The sequence below is a fragment of the Mustela nigripes genome, chromosome 13 (assembly GCF_022355385.1).
Source record: "Mustela nigripes isolate SB6536 chromosome 13, MUSNIG.SB6536, whole genome shotgun sequence".
NCBI classification, from domain to species: Eukaryota; Metazoa; Chordata; class Mammalia; order Carnivora; family Mustelidae; genus Mustela; species Mustela nigripes.
The window spans coordinates 3531709-3554178 of NC_081569.1; the positions used below are offsets into that span (position 1 = coordinate 3531709).

The window sequence follows — 22470 nt, forward strand, 5'->3', positions numbered from 1 at the left end:
CCGACTGGGTAACTCCAGCTGCAGTTGAATTTATTTTAATAAACACTCGGTGTTTATTATGCAGCCTGGGGAGGGCTGTATTCCAGAACAACCCTAAGGATTGTTCACAGCCAGAATGTACTCTGACAGGTCAGTGCCGGGTGCCACGCTGGTTGGTAAACATTTATGTTTAGAAATAATGGACATGTCTCGGGCGCCAGGCACTTCGTCCTATCACTCACTGCTGTTGTTAGATCCACAACAAAGGTGAGTAAGATAGGGCCACCACGCTCCAAGCCTCACGCCTGGAGGGGGACGTGGATTGGGCCATCCTCCCCATGGGATGTGCTACATCATCCAGGAGGTTGTGTGCCGAGTACGTGAGAGCATCAAGGGGGAATCATAGACTTCGACCTGCAAACACCGATGAAGGCTCACAGAACAAGAGTCATTTAGATGGGCGTCTTAGAAGATGAGTAGGAGCTTCCCAGGCAGAGGAGGGGGTGAGTGCGTGGAGGTCCTTGCATCCAGGCGGCCTACTGCCCAGCATGTTTGGAAAACTTGGCTTTGAGTCAGGAAAAGAATTCCAGGTTCCCTTGAAAGTTACTTTATCCTGCTTATCTATACACCTAATGGTCCTGAATGGCCTCAGTAATTTTTTTCAGTATGTGGCCCTTCGAGGTGAGTTGCAGATGAGTTTCCCAGCTGCAAAGACGGACCTCACGGCCACAGCATCTCTCTTTTGTTACCCAGCACCTCTCCTTTTTAAAGACCATTCCAGAAATCTACAAGTGACCCTTATCTCCAGCAGCAAGTCGTCTCTTTTCCTCTCTCACTGTATACAGTCCCTGCACCCTGGTGTTGCTAATTACCTTACCTTGGCCAATTCCAGTGGCAGCATTATTTTTTTTAAAAGATTTTATTTATTTATTTGGCAGAGATGGCAAGTAGGCAGAGAGGCAGGCAGAGAGAGAGTGGGGGAAGCAGGCTCCCTGCTGAGCAGAGAGTCCCATAATGGGGTTTGATCCTAGGACCCTGGGATCATGACCTGAGCCGAAGACAGAGGCTTTATCCCACTTAGCCACCCGTGCCCAGTGGCGGCACTACTTTTAAAAGCACGGGGCAAGATGGAAATTCCAGAAAAAGGAGCACACGGTGTAAACACGAATCCTCGGGATATTTGCTGAAACTCATCTTGGGACAGTTAGAGCCTAAGTCATTCCACTGATCGATACACTCACGTGAATGTCTGTAATTCCTCTTGGCCATCTCTCTTACAATCCACATTCTCTCCCTTCCCCCGGACATTTTTTTTTTTTTAATGTCGTGAATGAATTGAGAAATTACGGATTTTTATATTCGGGCCCTGTGAGTTATCTAAAGGCTTTTATTTTATCTAATTATGGCTCTACCTTGGAACGCGAATGCACCATCAGACGTAGCATCTCCTTGTCCGAGATCAGCCAAGATGTCTGCACATGAACCTGCACTTCTCCTTTCCACGTGCATGTGTGTTAGCCCGGAGCAATGTACATGACTTTGATATTCTTCAATATATGCAAGCTGGAAGGTCTGTGCAAGATTAATTACAAACTTAGGGGCCTAGGGTAGGTCAGCCCTTCATTATCATTAATGAACCTTCTTCATCTGTGCTAAGAGACCTCTAATTGGGTTTATTTCTTACAGTAGGCATGAAAGCATCCCTCAGAAGTTTACTCCGCCAGCCTCTTTGGTGGGGTAAACCTGCTAATCCACGCAAGCTGAGGGACCCACGGAGGATAAATAAATTTCGTGACGTGAGCGGGTTGAGGAAGCCACAGTGAAAACCCACTACCTCACAACACACACTTGGTTCATTAATCTGTGAGTAGAACCTGGCCTTAATTATTCATGATAATAGCCTTAATATACTAGTTCGCTGCAGCATATTTTGTATCGGTAATGGAGGTCTCTGTCCTTCACGAACTTATTACAACTCTCTGCTATTAAATCTTCACGGAGAGGTGGGGTAAGAGCCTGACCAGGGTTTTCATGGGAATGTCGTGTTCGAAGCGTAATAATCAGGCTTTACTGTTCTGCAGAGACTTTCATCCTGGGGATCTCAAAGCCCTTTACAAGCCTTCATTAGTGCCAGGAGTACCCCGAAGGCACCCTGGTTTTACTATCTTTGTTTTATAGGTGAAGAAACAAGACCAGGGCTGGTGAAGTGACTTGCCCAAGGTCACAAAACAAATCAGCCGGACATCTTGCTAGGGCTTAGGCAGGTTTGGGTGGTGACTGGCTTTCTTCCGAAAGAAACCGTTTGTGTGGGTCTTCGAGCTGAAGTCACCGTGGCCGTGACTTTGAGCGTCTGGGTGGTCCCCCCATCCCAAACTCTGGCCCGTTTGAGGCACTTACCAGCCCCCCACCCCCCACCACCACCACCACCACCACCACCACCACCCCCGCCGCCTGCTGAAGGGAGGGATTAACAATCGTCTTGCTGGTGCTTCCGATGATTCAAAATTCCTTGTGAGTTACTCAAACTTTTTTTTTTCCCCCCACAATTTCTGTCCCACTCGGTCTAGCTCGTGGGAGAGTGCTGGGAAGTATGCTAACTATGCCACTGATGTCACTTTCATAGTCACACTAAGAAGAAGTGAGTGTTTGCAGGGTTTGCTCTTAGGAAGAGACAGAGAGGTTTCCATCCCCGATATTATAGGATATTAATAAAAGACCTTTGCTCGAGTTCGGCCCTGCCGTTGTGATGGGGAGTTCTAGATAATTACGTGGTAGGTTCTCCTGCTAAGTCCAGCTATGCTTTCTAAACCCTCCCGCTTCCAGAAAACTGAGAAAGAGCTCTGAGAAAGGTATTTTTTTTATGGCTAGTGACATCTAGACTAGGGATCCTGCTTTGAGGTTGGCGAGGGTGAATCTCTTTTGTTTGTTTTGCTTTAAATGTGTGTATTTGATCCCAGCTCAGATTTACATTTAAGACATTTTTAAAAGCATCCTCACTCCCCGTTGTGTGGAATGCCAGGAAACGGGTTCATTCCACGAGGAATGAGCTTTCAGCTCTGTCCTTTGTGACAGATTCCAGAGCGGCTCTACCTTCAGGCAGGCGGGTCACCAGGCCGCTGCGGTGACCCCCCCTAACCTGTACCAGGCTGCCGGCAAGCACTCCTGTCAGCTCTGTTTACTCTGGCAAGACTGATGGCATCCAGGTGGATTTCCCCACCCCCGTGCCTCCCCCCTCCGCCCTCGCCGCTCCTCTCCGCCCCACAGCCCCGCAGCCTTTGCCAGTCGCCGAGATCCCGGGTGCAAAACCCGGCTTTGTGGTGGTCGCCTTGCTCCAGGTCAGACCCCTGGCTGGGCTTCTCAAGAGAGCAGGCCCAAGGTGGAGGGCCCCCTGAATCCTCTGCACCCCTCAGCCCCCCACCCCCAGCCCCAGAGGGTGTCTGTCCTCTGGCCTCTGGGAAAATGTGCCTTCATGCTTGTCCCTGCCCTGCTTTTCGGGGGGGATAAAATCACCAGCCTGGGAGGGCTGCGCTGTTAGGCAGATAATCCTGTTAAGCATCTGGAGGGCCTGGTCAGGAGAGGTTCAGCTCAAGAATGTCAGGAGGAGATGGAAGGTGCTGGAGCGGGACTCAGGGCGGAGGGTAAACCGGCTGCTTCCTGGCGCACAGCGGCCTCAGGTCAGCAGCTGCCCCGGGGTTGGTGAGAGCTGCGGACCTTGGGGGACTCAGGATCACCATGACTGTTAGGCCCCGGGAAGTGTTGTTAGGCCCTTGGACAGGGCTCGGAGCAGCTCCAGCGACCCTGACCTTGAGTAAGGCTCCGTTCCCTGGAGAAGGGTGTGTGCAGAGGTGGGGAAGGAGGAGGAGGAGTTAAAAAACAGCTGAACACCAGGCCACAGACGGCAGGAAGGGAGTGGAGAGGGGGTCGAAGGCGCAAGAGGGTCGGGGACATGGGGGTGGGGGTGGAGAGAGGAGGGCGCACCTAGAAGAGCAGAGGTGTGTCCAGGGACTGTGGCGCAGGGACGTCTGGGGCGAGGGTTCACCTGGGTGGGGGGAGCGGGGTGCTGACTGGCCACGGTGGGGCCGGGAGGAGAGGGCCTTGAGCGGCAGGCAGAGGGGTTGTTCAGCAGGCAAAAGAAGAACGTTCTGGAAGGATTAACCAGGAAGGTGGGAGACTGGCATGATCCAGGCAGTGTTCTAGAAAATTAATCTGGATCAGTGTGTAGGTGGAAAGAGATTGAGAGCAGGAAGCCGTTTGACAGCAGGAACCCACACAGGACTTGATAAGGCTTAGCCTGTTCACAGTCAGGAGGCTTCTTCCGTCTGGAGCCTCCACTCCCTGCCATGGTTAACTTCATTCGCCCCTTAGGTCTTGGCTTTAAATGCCACTTCTTCTGGGGAGCCCTCCCTGACTGACCCCACTTTAGGCAGGGCCCCTCAGAGCCCCCGTGCTTTGTCACAATGACCTCATTGTGTTTTATGTGGGGTTAAAACAACAAGGACAAACACCACCTAACATAAAATGTACCGTCTTCGCCATTTATACACCTCAGTCGGGTTAAGTACCGTCACCAACAAGCACCACCGTCCAACTCCAGAACTTTCTTATCTTGCAAAACTGAAACTCCATAACCGTCATAGCTCCCCTTTCCCCTCTCCCCCAGCCCCTGGCCACCACCCTTCTGCTTTCTGTCTCTGCAAATGTGACGACCCTTAGGTGCCTCATATAACAAGTGGCAGCATACAATACTTACTTTTAGTATTTTGAAATAGCCAGTATCTGGCTATTTCACTTAGTGTAATATCCTTAAACTTCATCCATAGGATAGCATGTGACAGGATTTCCATCCTTTTTAAGGTAAAACGATATTCCATTCCGTAAATATCCATCATGGAGATAGCTAGATAGATAAGAAGATAGAAATCGTATTTTGTTCAACCATTCATCCATTCATGAAATTTGCAGGTTTTCTATCTTTAAATAAAATAGACTGTGATAGAAGGAAACAGAACAGAATAAAAATATGAGAGTGCTTCCTTATAAGAAGGGTATGTATCGAGTGGAGAGTCCCTTCTCAGAACTCCTACATAACAAGATTGGCAAGATGCGAAACAAAATTTAGAAACGCGAAAACTCCCTCCTCTCTCTTGCGTGCAACAGGACAAGCGTGCAGGTGGGAACGGATGAGTTGTCTCACCTTCAGCCGCCCAAGGGAGCAGACGAGGAGTGGTGACGGGCTCCTTCTCCTAGCGCGCCACTTCTGGCCACATTTTTGCAAGCATTCTCCACTCTGTGGCATTCTCTGTGTCGCAGTGTGCGTGGGCTGGCTGACTAGCCCCCGTCGGACTTGCTGCGCAATCCTGGAGGCTCTCACCAAATCAGAATGTAGACGCCTGCTACTCAGCCTCACTGGCCACTGCACTCCAGATTGAGCTCCTGATAGGAGCCGCGAGCCCTTTGCCTCTCAGTGTCCTCCGTTTTGCGCTCCTAGCACCGCCTACTAAACCCTGGACAGGAGTCCTTCCTTAAGAGCAGGACAGTGGGGCACCTGGGTAGTTCCGTGGGCTGAGCTTCTGCCTTTGGCTCAGGTTATGATCTCAGGGTCCTGGGATCGAGCCCCACATCGGGCTCTCTGCTCAGCAGGGAGCCTGCTTCCCTCTCTCTCTCTGCCTGCATCTCTATCTACTTGTGATCTCTGTCAAATACATAAATAAAATCTTTAAAAAAAAAAAAAAAGGAGCAGGACAGTGGGGAGCTAAGGCAGTTGTCTGCAAGGTTTATACCTTCCAGCCACAAAGCATAAGGAGGGACGGACACACACACACACACACATGTGCACACGAGCACCCCGGGGCCAAGGAAGTAAAGGGGAGAGGTTGCAGTGATACCTAGGTGCCTGGGGGATGGCAAGAAGAGGATATGGCAGTGACCATCACCTCAGATCTGCTCCCTGGGCGTCGGCAGGACATCCCGCCCTCTCCACTGTGCTTTCTCTTTGTTCCAACTATTACACTTCTGTGTAACCATGTAAGTGTGCACGGAGGGCCAGAGCCTCCGTGGATACCCTGTGCACTCGATGGCCCCCCAGCCCCAGGGTAGCACTGGACCAGGAGCGAAGTCCTCAGTAAATATCTCTGCCTAGGAGAACCAAGCAAATCAGTGTAAGAACTGCGCACTAGAAATAACGTAGCACTGGTAGTAGGGCAACATAATGGTCACACCCCTTGAAATGATCTCTGTGACTCAAAGATTCCCACGGCATTTAGATGTAGATAAAAGCTGCGCTGGGGATGCTAATAGGTCGTATGATTATGCTAATTTTCAAAATGGGTGGTAAAATAGAAATTCACAATTCAGGAACCGCATCTGACACTTGCTTGTTGCAAGCGGTCTCTGAAGTTGTTGCAGGACTCAGAACACCTTACTGAGATGGAGAGACACTGAAGGCATGAACGGAGATGGAACTGCCCATATAAATTATATGTTTAGAAGCAGGACTCGAGTCAAAGTTGGATTAAGTTCACACTCTGGGTTCCTCTTTACCTCTACAGGTGACAATGATAGATAAGATGTAAAAAACAGAGCAGGACAAATACATAGCCAAGCTCAAAAAGAAAATAAGTACTTTCGTGGACTCTAAATTTTTCGGAAATCATAGCTGACAAGTGGGGAAGCCTTAGCATATTTTTTATCCAAAATGTGCTTATTGGAATGATTGCCCACTCACCTTGATTCAGGATGCTTTCGTGCTGCTTCCTTAAGAAGAAGCATCCTTCTGTAAGCCTTGCTTTTCCTCCTGTGGGCTGGCAAAGGACAGTGGGGCAGCCCACACACAAAATACTGTCTCTGCATGGCACTTCACATCCATGGCGTAGGGTTTGGGGCTCTCTACCAGGCCTTTCTTCCTCGGCTTCCTCTTCTCTTCCAGGGATGGGTGGAGGAGGTCCTTCACAACGGGCATGTACTCGTGGAGATCGTTACCACCCGAAAGGCCATATTTTTTTTTTCAGGCTTCCTTAATGGGTCAGGGAGTCCCACATCAATCTCAGTTGTACACGCTGATCTTAGATCTGGTTCCGACTCTTGCATTAAGTTTTAAATCAACAGTGAGTAGGTGAATTCATTCCAGCTGACATGATAAGAATAGACCTGCCTGAAAATGACTATTTTAGGGTCTTCAAAGGGATAAATAAATGAATAACCTCCATAAAAGAATAAAAAAGCTATAAATAAAAATATTTATTTTTTAAAAATAAATAAAAATAAAATAAAATAATAACATAAAATAAAAATAAAAAAACAAAACAGGCAGAAAAGAAACCAGAACAAGGGGAAACAATAAAGAACTTAAAATAAATCTTAGAACTGAAGAATGTATTCACTAAGGTAAAAATAAATTCTCCTCTGTATGGAACATAAAATGAAAAGTAGCAAATTGAGAGAGAGTACCAAGAATTTTACCCAGCACAATAAAGATCGGTAACAAAGAGAGTTCAAAACTCCCGTAGTTCAAAACTCTCTTTGTTACCGATCTTTATTGTGCTGGGATGTGCCAGAGGATGGATAGAGAGATTCCAGCAGGTTCCAGGATAGGTCTAATAGTATAGTCTCAAGTAAGAGGATAGTGAAGATCGGAGGATGGGAGAACAACAGTTGAAAAATGTTGGCTGAGATTTTTTCCTCATAATGCAAGAAAAAACACCCAAAAACAGAGCATGCAATTAAATCATTTGTAGATACGTGCTATTAAGCCGCAAAAAATTAAGGATAAAAAGGAAAAAAAGTCAAAGTCATGTAAGAGGCAAGACAGTTTCTGCAGCGGTGTATTAGACAGATCAACAGTGGACCACTCGTGAGCAGTATCAGAAGCCAGAGACTTACAGTGGAATAACGGGGTCGAAGTGTGGAAAGAAAAAAAGAATCTGTTCTGAGTTCTTCACACAGCTAAAATATCATTCACAAGTCAGAGCAAAAGAAAAGCTTGTTCAGATTTGCAAAGTCAACGGGTATCTGCCCTTCACAGATTCTCACTGAAAAAACACCAAAGGACTTACTTCAGCAAGAAGAAAAGTGAACCCAAAGAGATGGGAATGGATTGTGAACAAAGAAAGCCCAAATGAGGGGGGAAATAGAATAGTAGATGAACTGTGGACTGTAAATTTGGGTAGAAGTTACCCGAAGATGCTTAAGATAAGAAGGAAATGTTGTAACACAAGCCAACACAAATAATTCAGCAGTGTGAATGAGAAAACACTCAGTCTACTCTAGAGTTGCTTTGTTCAGCCATCGAGCAGAAGCAGGCTGAGTGACCTATACCTCCTGATTGATTTATACTCCAGTCTTACTCTGAGGAAGAATTAGGTTAGCTAACCTGCAGCTTTTCCTAGTCTCTCCTTCATTTTCAGACCCAGGAACTTCCTAAGAGAGTTGTTGGCAGCCTTTTGATTGAACCTTTGGCACTGGTCCCAGGGAGAGCACTCCGTGTTCAAATGAATCACGGGATGTGAGGTTTTTGGGAAATCCAGTCCCTCTAGTCTTCCAGACAAACACACTAAAGACTTTTAGAAAAGCCCAAAGAAACGTGGGACCTATGAAGAAATTCCACAGTCCTGAAGAATATGGAAGACCCCAAAGGAGAGTCTTTCTTTTCATTAGATTAACTTGAAGATAAAGCTGCTATTTCCAAGGAGATGAAGGAATTCATTACACCAATAAACAGGTCAGCACAAAAAGAGAATGCCACAAAATTATATCCATAATAACTGAAATTGGATCTTCATTTAAAAGTGGTAAGAGCAGAATGTAAACTGCAGAAAAGCTGGTCATCCAAATAGATGATAAACCATAAATTAGATGCCAAAAGCTGGGTAAGTCCAAATAAAATATTTTAAATGAAGCAAAAGAAGATAATGTCTATGAAGAGCAAGACACCGACCTCTCCACCAAACTGAATAAAACTTTCCTGAAAAAGAAAACAACAGCTGATTAAGAATAGGTTATGGGCACCGGGCTGGCTCAGCCCATAGAGCACACAACTCTTGATCTCAGGGTTGTGAGTTCAAGCCCCATGTTGGGCACGGAGCCTACTTTAAAATTAAAAAAAAAAAAAAGAAAAAAGAAAAGAAATAAGTTATAAAAGTACACGCAGAATTTGGCAGGGGAAAAAATGAGCTTGGAAATCAGGAGGATTTGCCTTATCCCAGCTTTGATCAATAAAAAAGAAACAATATTAATACATATCTTCACATATTCTTAAACCTCAAGGGAAACATTCAAGGGGGTTAAAAACAAGCTTGCTCCATATGTCTCTTCTGAAATAGCCAATGTTCAAAGTGGAGAAAAACCTGGAGTCCAGTAAGACGTTGATACAACCCACGGGGATTTTATTTCTAGTCATGGGTCGTTCATATACAAGGGAAGCTGAAAGACATTGTCAGGTTTGGAGAGACTCAAAAACATTAATAAGCTTAGTGCTGTCCATGCGGATCTTCTTCAAGAGTGTTCAAATCATTGGTCAGAATTAGTGAAGGAACTATTAATTGGGAAGTTACGATTGCAAAAATCATGGTGACTGTTATTGAAATTAAGTTATGGACGTAAGTATAAAAATCTACATCAGGTTTTTACAATGAATGGGGGAAAGGGTTACTATTTTCTAAATAACTGGTGCAGATATTGGAACAGAAGGGAAAACAGTTGAAAAGAACACAGGACTTTTTTTATACTGCACACACAGCTTTGGAGGGGACTCCCATAGAGCCCCTCTCCATCCCCCCCCCCACCCCTGGGTGTTCAGGTCTTCGTGAGATCCCCTGCCCTGCCATGTGAGCGGGACACTCTTCTAACAGACTGCAGCAGAAGTAATGGCATGTGCCCTGTGAGATCACGTTACGGAAAGACACCGCCTTCCATCTTGCTCTCCATCTCTTGTTCTCTCTCGCTTTCCCCCTTGCTTGCTCTGAGCAAAGCACTGCCGCCATGTCGAGTCGCCCCATGGATAGACCCACGTGGCAGGAAACGGATAACTGGCAGAGTTATCAAAAGCCAACCAAGGGGCGCGTGGGTGGCTCAGTGGTTTGGGCTGCTGCCTTCGGCTCGGGTCATGATCTCAGGGTCCTGGGATCGAGGCCCGCATCAGGCTCCCTGCTCCGCAGGAAGCCTGCTTCCCTCTCTCTCTCTCTGCCTGCCTCTCTGCCTACTTGTGATCTCTGTCTTTCAAATAAATAAATAAAATCTTAAAAAAAAAAAAAAAAAGCCAACCAAGATCTGACACTTGCCCATAGCCACATGGGGGAAGGGGGCTTGGAAGCAAATGCTTCCCCAGTTGACTACAGGCTTACTAGAAACCGAGCCAGAGGACTCCCAGCTAAGCCATGTCCTGGGACTAAACCACTCGTTGTCGTAAGCTATTACATTTTAGGATAATTTGTTACATGACAACACATACCTATAATCTGATCAGATTTTCAATGTTAGAAGAATCGGAAAGGTAAGGAAAGAAGAGGGAGGGTCAGAAGGGCATGATATTTCTTTTGTCTATAAAGGGGAGTCCAAAGATTCCAGCTTTGGTTGAGCACAGAACAGAAGTTCATAAAATGTTTCGAGAAAATTGTGACTGGGGTGAACAATATGGGGGAGGGCTTCCAAGAAGCCAAAAGTAGACAGGGCTCCTTTCCTATGTCAGCACAAAAACAAAGGAAACACTAAGGAAGCACATGGCAAGATCTCTAAAGTCAGAGCACAGGTGGCACTTAGATCGGGTGTTATGTTAGAGAGCCAGGAGTCTTGAGTTGGTTTTAAAAAAAGAGAATCCAACAATATTGACTTATTCCACAAACAGGCCTCTGTTGAATGCCTCTCCTAAGATACTCAGTGAGCTGGGCAGATCCCATCTGGTGGAGACTACGTATAAGAAACTACAACACAGAGTCGTAAGTCCAACAACCAGGGAAGTACGGGACATAAGAAAGCTGACTGATGGGGACTCTTTCTACCGTCACATTGTTAACCCTTTCAGCTTTGGACTATCCACAGTTCAGCACACTCCTCCAAGTAGACCTCCAAGATTCCCAAGCCCGAAAATCCTAACACACGCGCACACACACGCACACACACACATACACAGGACTGCAACGAAAAGTTTTAATTCACTGTTATTAGATTGTGACAGATTAAATAGATTTTGCACCAAAGAAGAATTAGAGACTAGAGAATATGGATAATATACTTTTAAGGTAGAATTAGGAGATGGTATTTTATAAGCAGAATTATTACACAAATTATTTTTGTGTAATGTAGACACCAATAATTTTTGACATAGCCCTGTCAATAAATTCAAACGAGTAGAAATGACATCGGACATAATCTCTGGTCAGAGGGTTGTAAAGTAAGAAATCGTAAGCCAAAGACCAAAAAAAAGCCATCAATCAACTGGAAAGGCTTATGTAGTATCTGGCTCAAAGGAAAATAACATAAGAAGAGAGGGTTTAGAAAAAATGGTTAGGGAAATAATACACAAGAAGACATAGGAAGGGGCGCCTGGGTGGCTCCGTGGGTTAAAGCCTCTGCCTTTGGCTCAGGTCATGATCTCAGGGTCCTGGGATCGAGCCCCGCATCGGGCTCTCTGCTCAGCAGGGAGCCTGCTTCCTCCTCTCTCTCTGCCTGCCTCTCTGCCTGCTTGTGATCTCTCTCTGTCAAATAAATAAATACAATCTTAAAAAAAAGAAGAAGACATAGGAGATGGGACTAATGATATACCCAGTATTGAACTTACAGAACGAAATTAGGTTTTGAAAGAATTTAGCATTCAGTGTAAGCTGCTAGAAATAGAACGAAAAAGAACGCCTAGGGAAAATAAGAGGAAGGAAACAATAAAGATGAAAGAACGTGACTCTTTGAAGAAACAAATATCGTGGACAAGAGGGAGAAAAAAAAAACGCGATGAGAATCGAGACAATTGACATAATGAGAGCGAAAATCTATTTTAAAGTTATCATGTAATTGTGCCTAATTCTGTGCTACGGGATTTTAAAACGGCAGTTGGGTGGACATTGCTCCCCAGAAGTAAATAAATAATTGAAGTAGAAGGAGTAGGCAACCCAGAAAGAAGAAAACGAATCGAAAAACACAGTAATTAAAACAAAACCTCTACCCCGGTCACCAGGTATCGGGAGGAAGTGAGTAGAAAGGACAATGACGTCAAATCTCACAGAAGCAGATCGTTGCCATGTTTGAAAACCTTTTCCATGGCACCGGGGAACGGGAGGCCACCAACTAATGGGACAAAAACATGTGTACCGAGCCCAGACTCCTGTGACTTACATAGAAGGAGTTACATATGAAGGCCAATTTCCTTTACAGATACAGATATGAAAACCTACAATGGATGGAATGCCATGGGATGTGGATTCTACGGTCCTACATCATTTACTGGGTCTTTATTATTGGGCCAGGTGGTACTCCAACACTGTGCTAAACCCTGGGAAGCCCTACATTATTAGTAAGATATGGTCATGGTGGGGCGCCTGAGTGGCTCAGTGGGTTAAGCCTCTGCCTTCGGCTCAGGTCATGATCTCAGGGTCCTGGGATCGAGCCCCACATCGGACTCTCTGCTCCCTTCCTCCTCTCTCTCTCTGCCTCTCTGCCTACTTGTGATCTCTGTCAAATAAATAAAATAATGTTTTTTTTTTAAATATTAGACAGGTTACATGCAAATACAGTCATTCTCAGAGTGTAGTGCGGAGTGGGGACATCCCTCCGCCCAGCAAGGAGTTAAATGGGGGCTCCCAGCAAAGACTCCCCAGAGGACAGTGAGCTGGAGCTAAGTCTCAAGGAAGAGTAGAAATTAACCAAAATGGAGGGGTGGGGAGCGAGGCCCCACGTTGGTGCGTGGGGCTATCCCGGTGTGGGGGACAGGCATGGAGGCACGGAGGCGGGCATGCTTAGAACAGTCTGTGCGGACAGAACCCGAGGAACGTGAAAAGGGCAGGAGGGGGACGAGGAATGATAGTGAAGGAGGAACAAAGAGAGCCAGGAGCATGAGAGGTCGTGGCGCGCTGGGAGACGGTGGTCCGGGGAGACGGGTACAGGGGAAGTGCAAGCCACGGACAAAGGCCTGTTGGAAGAGAAATCAGAGGTCAAGAGGGGCAGTGTAGACGCGTATGAAAAGCTGGGGCCACGAGAAGAGAAAGTAGGCGCGGTGTGAGATGGAGGGAGTGTTCTGAGTTTTGCTTTCAAGGTTGTTTTGGGTATTTGGGGCTGCGGGCCAAACCGCTCTAAAACCGAGGACCTAAAGCGAGGATCTGTTATTTTTCCGGATTCTGTGAGTGAATGTGGCCGCTCTTCCGCTGGTCTCCCCTGAGGTCGCTCGCAGGGCTGTGTGCGGCGGGTGGGTCACCTGCTTGGGAGGGTGAGACACTAAGAGGTGGGGATCCTCTTTCCCAGAATGGCCACTCATGCTCCAGGGCCTCTGTCACATGTCACGTGGCCATTCTCTCCAGCAGGACAGTCTGGACTTTCTTAGACATGGTGGCTGGGCTCCCAAAGGGCATAATCTGAGAGAGATAAGCTCAGTATGCGCACGCTTGCCCAGGCTCTGCTTGTACCACACCTGCTCATGACCGTTTAGCCAAAACGAATTACACGGTCAAGCCTGGAGTCCCCCTGGTAGGGGACTACTCAAGGGTGTGCACCTCAGGAGAATGGGGTGGAGGGATCTACTGATACAACAGGCCACTATCAGGGTGGTTTTTTCCCTTAATCTGGGAGAGTTAAGAATGTGTATATGAGGAGCCCAAGCTAATTGAAAGGGAGACATTGAAGATACAGTCAAAAGAGATTCTTACTAATGGGGTCCCCGAGGGTGTGCTTGGTGGGGAGGATAGAGAAAAACACGATCCTCTAAGACGGGGGGAGAGAGATTAAAAAGGGGTTGTAGATGTGTTTTGGTTAAATTGCTGAAGGGAGGAAAAGAGGGGAGGGTCGTCCATGGAAACGCCGCACTGCAGTAGAGACTTGACATTGGTGGAAACCCCAGCTCTGCCGCCATCTTGTTCCTCCATCAACACTCAGTCTGCATGTTGAAGCCGAGGAGGCCGATTATAGTAAGGGTCCAGGTTTAGTACTTGGTTGTTGGACGCTTCAGGAGGATAGTGATGCCAGGGAATTGTGGGTTACTGGAGAGAGTTAGGAGAATCATAGAACAGGGCTCTGAGTCCGTAGGTCAGAAAGAGAGGCCAGGAGAAGACTGATAGAGAGGATAGAGTCAGGACACTGGAGGTCTCTCTGGGTTCAAAACATACTCCAGTGTGAGGGAAGATGTGAGAAAGAGAAGAGAAGAGGAAGCCCAAGGAGGGGCAAGGATCGTAGGATGGGGTTCCTGGACGGGCAGACCACGTGAACACGGAAACCCAGGGATTCACGAAGGCCCCGGGTGGGGCACAAAGCTCTAAGCCAGTCCCTGGGGTCAGCAGCGAATGAAGGGGGTGACGGGAAGGGACAGTCCTGCCGAGGGGCTGTTCATGAGAGCAAAGACTGAGTGTCTTGGGTCCTCACACACCGGTAGAGTGCCTGGCACGTGGAAGACACTCAGTATTAATAGTTATTTGTGGCATAAACAGGTGATTCTAATCCTCAGTCTACGGGTCACAAAGCCAAGGCTCCTAAAGGGTCAAAGTTACGCAGCTAGGTTCCGCTAGCCCCAGCGTCCTACCTCTTACAAAACCACACTGGATGTGGATTTCCTTCTCAAGCCTCCCGGAGGCAGCTCATGATTTTATCATTTCAAAACTATTTCAATGGCCTTTGCCATTCCTTGGGTGTTGGGTTGGAATATCCTGAAGCTGAATGAAAAACGGGAGTGGTTTTATTTAAAAAAAAAAAAAAAGTTCCTTGAGGCCTAGAGGGATTTACTCACTTATTGGAAATACATCACATGTATTTTCAAGGCACATCTAAGGAAGCTGGTCCCGTAATCATACCCTTGCCCGTTTGCCAACATTTCATTGTGCTCTCTTCTGCTGAGGTCGTGGTCTCATCTCCTTTGTTAAGACTCAGAAAATCAGGAAGAAATGCACACACATTCGAGAGCTGCCCACCTGTAGTCACCACAGATTTTCCCAAAGACTCTGTAGGATTAAAGAAATTAATTAGCCTTCAGCCGAGCAGGTCTGAGGCTCTTCAAGCCTTCCCATTATCCTTAAAGAAAAATGAAAACATCTCCCCAAGGGCTATTGTCCGTTATGGAATCCAACTTGAGAAGGAGGGTGGCGACATGCTCCTCTTCCCCACCGGACCAAAATTTCAAAGCCTCCAACGTGTGGTAAATCTAACCAAAGATAAAGATTTGCAGGTGTTTTTTGCATAAAAGCAAGAAGGGCAGATGTATCTGGAACGTGCTTCTAACCAAATGGGACATCTGTAATCCATTAGGGGTGTCCTGAAGAGAGAAAGTGAGAGGAGAGGGTCAAGCAGAAAGCCTGCCCCATGAAGACGCGAGCTCGAGGATGTGTGTGGACCCCGCCGTCAGAATCGGAGGACCCCGGGCTTCCACGAAAGGTTACCTTCCCAGGGGTAGACTCCCATCCCTGCCCAAGACCCCGGTTCCTCTTTCGTCTCTCCTCCTCTCAAGCTATCTTTGAAATGTCAATGTCTTCTCTTTACTCAAGTACACCTACATATTTTAGTGTTTAAGACTTGGCAGTCACCTCAGATAAAGAGAACATTCCCCTCAGAACACGCAGACTTTCCTTTCCCAACACTCAGGAAGAGCGACCCGTGTCCTGACTCGGCTTCTCGCGCTCCAGCAGAACAAAGCAAAATTGTCACCACGGGCATTACTTGTGGGTTACTCACTGGCTGTTGCACGCCTTGCTTCAGACTCCCAACAAAACCACTAGCTTTTATGAAAGCATGTGTAGCAAAGCCTGTTGCAAAATCCCCATGGCTGTGAACACGGTGGGAAGGTGTGTAACTCCAAAACGGTCATGAAGGAGGTCACTAGATTTTGTTCTTGTCGAGGCCACCTTTTCACAGGCTGCCGTTGAACTTCTGTGACAGAGCCCCAAAGGACGAAACATGGAGCCGGGGCCAGGGGTTGGCGGGGAGTGCTCCTTAAATACGTTCCTTCACTGAGCGTACCAGGTCTGTTTCCTGTAGAAAGGCTCTTACGTGCTTACTGGCCTTTTGATAAACCATTAGTGCTGGGGCCTTTTGTTAATTACTAAACTCCTGGTGACAGGGGGGTGGGGCGGAAAAAACCCTGGCCTGTTGAAACTTGTGTTGTAATTTGAGGATTAAAAGCCACACCTCTGGGAAACATCAGTATCAAAGCTGATTCGGTGTCGAAGACAAGGGGTTAGAAGCCACAGTTTGACAAAGTGGATTTCCAAGTGCAGTTGGCAATTACATTTGTAGAAGTCCTCAATTTTGCCATTTACAAGAGGGTACTTTTAAGAAGCTACAAGTCAGGAATGTGTTTTTAAATCTCTTCATTTATACATTTATAGGTAAAGGCCATATTTTAGCATGAAAATCAGCAGAACTTACTCTCCAAGATCTCAAAACCAAGAAGGAAAAGTCTCGTCAAAAATTAAAATACGTGGTCAGTGCTCTTCTGGAAAATAATTCAGATCAAGGAGAAAATCATGACTCCAGCATCAATGTGCTGTGATTAGAAGAAACTCCTGTCTTGGCCCAGGATTTGTGAATTGAGGACCTGTGTTAGAAGAGTGTCTCCTGACCTTTCTATCACTAATGTCATCTGAAAGTGAAAGAAGAAAGACTGTAATGCCAGAGGACACTTGGTATTTCCTTTATTCTTCCTCCCAAAACAATCTTCCAGTAAAACTGAATGTAAGTTTCTCTATCAGTTGAGAAGCTTTCTACTTCTCTACTCTACAAAACAAACAACAACAACAATAAAAAATCTCAAATTGGCTTAAATGGCACAGATGATTTAATTGTTCACAAAAAAGGTCAAAGGCTTCAGGCATGGTTTGATCAGGGCTTCAGCTGACTTTATCCACAATTCTCTGAACTCTACCCAACGCCATGTGTCAGTTCTGTTCCCCTTCTGATTTTCCATTAGCACAAGATGCTACCAGCAACAACAGGGATCACATGGCTCTTTTCTTCACAACTGTAGAAAAAAACTTGGCTTCTCAAGACCACCGAACAAAAGTCCTGAGCTTTGAGCTGATTGGGCCATTCTGAAGCCAATCTCTGAGGCCAGAAAACCATCTGGGTGCTGATTGGTTTTCGCATCGGTTACCTATACCAATCACCTGTGGGATTGAGGTTGGGTGCCTCCCCAGATGATATGGCTGCCACCTGCTAGGGTAGGTAGGTAGGCATAGAGTGGAGGTCTGAGGAGGCAATTCCAGCATAGTCTCTGCTACAGTCCTTCATACACAGACTCTGGATCACTAATTGATTTTTATTCCATATCAGACACAAGCTCTGTAAAGAGAAATCCATTTTCCCTCTACACTTGCTAAGTCAGATCTTTAAAGATGGCTTTACTTTTTCAAAAACATAACAAAATGGGTTAACTCTGTTTGTTCTTTCATAACTCTCTTTTCGCTGAAGAAGACCCCGAAAATCCCCAAAGAAATGGTTTTGAAGTTTGATCTAAGTTAGTAATTGAGAACGATTTAAAAATCTGTCCTAAAGCCCATCTTCCCTAACCCTTTCTTCCCAATTTCCAAAAGCAACACGAAACCAAGTTGGAATTCTCTGTTACAGAAACCCAGATATTTTCCCTTAAGGTTCGGATAATGGGTCATGAGAAGTGCGGGAGGCGCCACACTCCAAGGTATGATGAACCTTAAAACTTTCCTTCTGGTGCATGTTCACCAGCCTCCCAAGACTTGTAAAAGCAGCCCCTGTCCTGTCCTCATAAAATCCGCCACCCCACCCCCCAAATTAATCATCTCCACACGCAAAGTGCCAGTCGCAGGGATTTCCAACAAGGAAGGATTGCTTCTGCGCTTCTGTTGGAAATAGAATCCCATTAAGTTCAGAGATGTAACTGGAGTAGTCAGTCAAGTGTCCAGGGACGAGTCGGCCTGTGACAGTCCTCCCACCGCCTTGGTGAGGAGAGAAGGAGCGGGTCAGAGGGCAGACCCCAGCCTTGACTGTGGAAAGGCCGTGGAAGATGGACTTCCTGCACCCAGACATACCCAAACAAGGGTAGCCAAGCCGGCCATGTTCTCCCCCAGCCTTCCCCTTGGAAGAAGTGTCCTGAGCTCTCCCCGTGTCTGTGCAGCAGGTGAGTGTTCTTGCCTGCTGACAAAGGCGCCGCCGACGCTCCTAACCTGCACCCCGGACACGCGCCCTCAGAAGACGCATCGGGCTTGGGTTTTTCAGTTTGGAATTTACGATCACATTGATCCCTTCCTCACTGGCATCCCCCTTGGCGCTCTGGTGATCTGGACCACCGTGAGCCACAATGCGACGGGCCCGTGGAGCGTTCCATTCTGTGTAGCCCAGGCTGTGTGTGTCATTTTGTCCCTTGGACGCTCCCGCTGTGTGGAAGATGAAGGAACAGGAATGGTCTTCTGCCACCAAAAGCCCGCAACACCACCTTCGGAATGGCTTCCTCTCTCTCTCAAGAAGGAGCAGCACTGCGGCCAGAGGGAAGAACTTGCGACATCTGAGCCAGGCCTGCCCCCCGGCAGGCAGCTGGGGTGTGGGGGGGGGGGGGGGGGGGGTGCAGCTTGGCCCAAACACTGCTTAGTCAGGCTCCCATGCTGAGCTGAGCTGCAGATGTGCCCGGACCTGCCACCACCAGGTGTCTGCGTCTGGGCTGGGAGGTGACGGCACAAATGTGACTCTTGCCTCCCGCTGTTTCCCAACACTGTCCTCAGAGGAATGTGGAAGACTCAGGCAAGGCCATCTTGGAAGGCCTCTGACAGAGCCACAGCTCTCTGGCCACCCAGCCATGTCCAATGCCTTGGCTGGCCCTGTCCCTTTGACCCTCACACCGTGCCGCCCACAGCCCCGGGGCTGGCTCCTTCCCGGAGCTTCGGGGAGACTCAGGTGGGAGGCAGCTACCCACCTGTTCTGCTCCAGTATGTGGCTTTCATCATTAGTGCCCAAACCTCCCCAGCTAAAGGTGTTTCTTTTTAATACAATGGTCCCATGATTAAAAATGCCTTTTTTTAATTAAAAAAAAAATCTTTTTGGAAATTCATTTGTCCCCACTGGGGAAAAATTTCACACTTCCCACGGAGAAGAGATTCTGTATTTAACAGAATTCTTCCCCGAGTGTAAATATTGGAAAAGCTTACCAGCCCATTAGCGGACTTTCGATGCAACACAAAAAGGTCGTTACTAATCTCTGTGTGGCTTCTGAGAATCGCATTTTAAGCTCAGGCAGGCTGTGAGCCGTTTGCCATCAAGACTCAATAGACAATCTGCGGAAGTTTACTGCGCACCTACTAGGAACTAAGTAAGCCCAGGCCTCAAGAAGACGTCACTGTACGGAGCAGAAGGTGCAAATGAACAGCACCTTGGCCAGACCCAGCCTGCAAACATATTTTGTTTGACTCGCACCATATCTATCAAAAATGTGAATTAGTTGCCAACTTCTAGATATCAGAATATTTTCAGCTTCTCTTGAAAACTCAGGAAATCTGGCAAAACTGAGCTCACATTCCTGGCTAACAACTACACACTTCAGACAGGCACAAGTTTTCTTGGTTCACACGGCTCCCCACTTGCCCTGGCTTCCCTCCGACTTAACTTGCCTGGGACCTCAAAACAGACCCCAGCCTATGTCAGGGTGAGCAGTCACGGCACACCCACCCACCGGGCGAAAGGCCTCCCTCAGACACAGCAACCCAACCTGGTCTCAGTTAAGAAGACACAGATTTTTCTGATTTTGTGTCTTCTCAGCTTTTCTTTTTTCATCAACTTTTTTTTTTTTTTTAAATCCCTGGTAATATAAGGTTCAGGAAAACATTCTGTTTTTAGTGCTAAACAAAGAATTGAACACTAAAGGAAAATGACAAGATTGAAACACAGAAAGCAGCAAGCAAGGACTCTGAGAGCAGGAGGGGCCCTCGGGGATGCCCCCATTGGCCAGGCCTAGAGAAGGTGAAGGTCACACGCAGGTCCCACAACTGAGCAGTAGAACAGAAGTGTGATCTGAACAGTCTTCACCCAGCCGGTGACATACTCTTTTTTACACAAAGGGGTGGTTTCTCGGTCCTGGCTTCTGTTTCCAGGTTTCCAAGGAATGGCAGAGAAGCCCATCAGATCTGGAAATAAATCTGAGAACCGATTTCGGAAGTCGCATGGTAATATCAGATACACGATTGCAAACGAACCTGCAGGAAATTAATTAGTTTTCATCTAGACCTACTGACTCCCTCAGTGTAGGTCAAAATTGTCGTATTTGAAGAAATGTGTCCATTGATCTGGATGGTGTGTGTTGGGAGAAGCAGTCTGTTTTGATACTTTTCAAATTCTGGATTGCCAGAATCTTCCTTGTGTTTTCAACCAGAAATAGAGTAAAACGGGTTCATCCTAGTACTTGTTGCTAGTGGGAAATTTTTGCTAAAGAAAATATAATTCAGTTGCAACTGCCACCAAGTTGCTGACCAAAACTCTTCCACTGGACAGATTAAAGGTACTAAAAGTGGGCCGCTGCCTGGGACTTAAAACATTTTGGTACATTAATCGTAAGCATATATGGCCATTCGATAATACTGCAATATTAAATTACTGCAATAATAAATTAATACAAAAACCAGCTTTATGTCCAGCAGAGCGGAGGGGAAGAGAGCCGTGTTTGTAGAACAGAGACAATTTTACTTAACCCCACCAGTCTGGCCAGGGACACGGTTTCATGCCTGCTTTTACGGACAAGGACAGTGAGCCGGGAAAGCCAACTTCCTCGGCCAGTTTCCAGTTGCTGGGAACTGGCTTCACCTGGGTCATTCTGACTCCAAACCCCAAGCTTTGTCAGCTACAGTGGCTCACGGCACAGAAGCCACTGAGATGAGCCATGGGTTGGTGGGTCCCGGGAGACTTCTGAGAAGCGGTGACATTTGAGAAGCACCTTGAAGGACACCTTGTGTCACAAGGGGGGACGGAGAAGAGAGGAGCAGGAAGGCCTCAAGGTTGAGCCCCGGCTGGCCGGGGGAGGGGAAGTGCACCCGGAAATGGAAGGTGAGGAGTTTAGGTTTGGAATTCACAAAGCAAAGCTTCATCCTAAAGCTTCCATGTGAAAAAACACGAATCCTCCCAACACCTGTAAAGCAGGTGGCCTCACACTTAGGAGGAAGGGTCCCATGCCACAGACCAAGACACTTAGGGGGCCAGAAGGCCAGGAATGTGCGTCTAGCCTGTGGAGAGGCAGCAGAGCCCTCTGGACCTCAAGGGGCCCCCGATCCACACTTTCTCCCACATACACGCTGTCGGCCCTTTCCCCCCTCTTCCCCTCAGAGGTCTGCGCCTTCTGGAGCCAGAACCAGGCACCGCTGCCTGCCTGTCTGGCTGACTGCAACGCGCTCTTTCTTTCCGACTCGCATCTTCCCCCTCCGAGCCTGGGATGCAGGACGCGTTTTGTCGCCTGCCCCAGGCCGGACACCAGCAGCCAGGTGGGTATGATGCACCGCGGGAGGAGAAAGCTGGGCCCCCCTCCCCCATCCAGTCCCCAGAGGGTCTTTTTAGAAGGCCCGATTGTGCTCAGATTCTGTGTCTGCCTGCCCCGGGGCGTCGGGAGAGCCGCGCGGGCCGCAGCAGCTGCGGGCGATGCAGCCTCGTGGCTTCTCGGGCCCAGCAAGCGGGTTCTCCCAGAGGCTCCTCCCCATCGGCTCCGTCCCCACCTGCGGGCCCGGCTCCGGTTCGGTGATCCCGGGACATTTAATTCCTTTACCCTCAGCGGCCTACCGCAGAGGTAACAACGGAATCAACGGAGGCTCCGAGAGCGAAGTCCCTCGCGCTGGGACAGCGGGGCAGCCGGGGCTGGACCTCCCGGCCCCAAGGAAGGGGGTGCTTTCTGAGCCTCGCGGGGACCCCCTTTCCCCACCTCCCGGGACGCGCGCCCACGCTTCCTCCGGAAATAAACTTCCCGGGGGCGAGGGGGGCGCGGCCCTCCTCCTTGGCCGCCGTGGGACCCCGAGGGCGCCCCGGGGGAGGCAGGGCGGCCGAATCATCCCCGGAGACCCGAGCCAGGGAACTTCAGAGCGTTTCGCCCTTCCCGGGAGAGGCAAACACGGACACGTCTGTGTCTTCGCCGACAAGTGCCTTCAAGCCCGGCGGGGGCAGACACCTCCGCGCCGGCCGCCGGCGAGGGCTCCCTGTCGGCGGGGGCACGGCCTCGCACCAGCTGCGCTGATTTAGTCGTTCTCGGGCCGCCGCAGCGGGCGGCGCTTCCCCGGGCGGCGCGGCGGCGCCCACGGCCTCGGGCGACGCGGCGGCCCGGCGCGGGGGTGTCTGCCCCCGCCGGGCTTGAAGGCACTTGTCGGCGAGGACACAGACGTGTCC

The 22470-nt window shown here is 48.3% G+C and overlaps 1 long non-coding RNA gene and 1 pseudogene across 1 annotated transcript; one reads left to right on the forward strand and one right to left on the reverse strand.

Moving 5' to 3' along the window:
* The first annotated feature begins 1762 nt into the window (after positions 1–1762).
* LOC132029102 (uncharacterized) lies at positions 1763–16596 on the forward strand. The gene is made up of 3 exons (XR_009407714.1): positions 1763–1842; positions 15406–15531; positions 16482–16596. It is a non-coding gene; the product is annotated as an uncharacterized LOC132029102 (long non-coding RNA).
* Positions 3606–6937, reverse strand: LOC132000175 (small ribosomal subunit protein eS27-like; annotated as a pseudogene).
* Positions 16597–22470: the final 5874 nt, after the last annotated feature.